The sequence below is a fragment of the Antrostomus carolinensis genome, unplaced genomic scaffold (genome assembly GCF_000700745.2).
Source record: "Antrostomus carolinensis isolate BGI_N321 unplaced genomic scaffold, ASM70074v2 scaffold35711, whole genome shotgun sequence".
In the NCBI taxonomy this organism is placed as follows: domain Eukaryota; kingdom Metazoa; phylum Chordata; class Aves; order Caprimulgiformes; family Caprimulgidae; genus Antrostomus; species Antrostomus carolinensis.
In genome coordinates, this window is record NW_010294109.1 from 33,462 (window position 1) to 34,680 (window position 1,219).

The following is a 1,219-nucleotide window of genomic DNA, read 5'->3' on the forward strand; positions in this document are numbered from 1 at the left end:
TTATCCACTTAAGTTTATGTCTAGGACTCATTATATACTAAAACAGCTGGTAAAACTGTTGTCATGATGTTGAAATCGGAATTTGAGAAATTACAGTAAATTTAAGGGAAAACTTTCCATTCCTAAAATTTCTTAAGTAGTTTGCAACCAACTGCAAATTCTCATGTGAAACACCAGTTCTGCTGAATGAGATTCATACAGAAGATGGCAAAGCCACATTTCATTTGAGGCTTCTGTCAAATGCAACTATTGTAGTCATACTACATATTTGTAATACTGAGATAGAGATTCCAGCCTCAAGCTTGTGTGTGCTTATGTGGGGGGAATTAAAAAATTTTAGAAGACACCTGCATTAAAAAAAATCACTGTCAAGTTTGGAAAAAAAACCCCACAACACTATCCTTTCATTCTGTGTGCTTACCGATTCCTTCTATGGCACTTCTGCTCCCAAGTTTCGTCCCTAAACTCTTTTAAGAAATCAATTGAAATGTAATACAACTTAAAGGTTCTCACTGGGTGATTAATTTTTATTTGTATGTCAGTGGTAGAGATAGTGTCTATCAGAATGTCAGCTCTCAAATGTCAGGCATCTCAGATGAGAAAGTAAGAACGCAGAAAATCTGTATTACAAACTGGCATACGAGACAGTGGAGCATGTGGATGTTTAAGAAAATAGACCAATAATAAATAATTTTGAGATAGTAAAAAAAAAAATATCATAAGAGTTTAGATATTTATTTTTACATGGTAGTCATCAGGAAGCTCATGTAACTAGTCCTCATGATCCTGATTTTGTTTTTTTTTTTTTAAGATAAACATCATCTAGGCAGTTATAACTGATGGCTGCCAACACCAGCTATACTGCAGCAGCTCAGCATATGGGAGAGAACTGTTAAAACTTTAATTTTAGTCTCTTTTTTTTTTTTTCCTGTTTTGTCCATTTAAAGCACGTTCTTAACCTTTGGGGTTTTTTTACTTTTTTTTTTTTAATTTAATTTTGCATTGAGTTAATTTGTTGTACTTAAACCGCAGCTTACCACAGCGAATGGGTATTCTTAACTCTGCTGGTGTAATCTTTCTCAGACACGCACAGGACAATCTGCTGAATCAACGTAATCTCTAATCTGCATGGTGTAATCCCGCAGCTGCTCTCTCCGGACGCGGTTATGTAATCCCGGCCTCTATAAAAACAAACCACAGCGCACAAAGAACAGGCGGA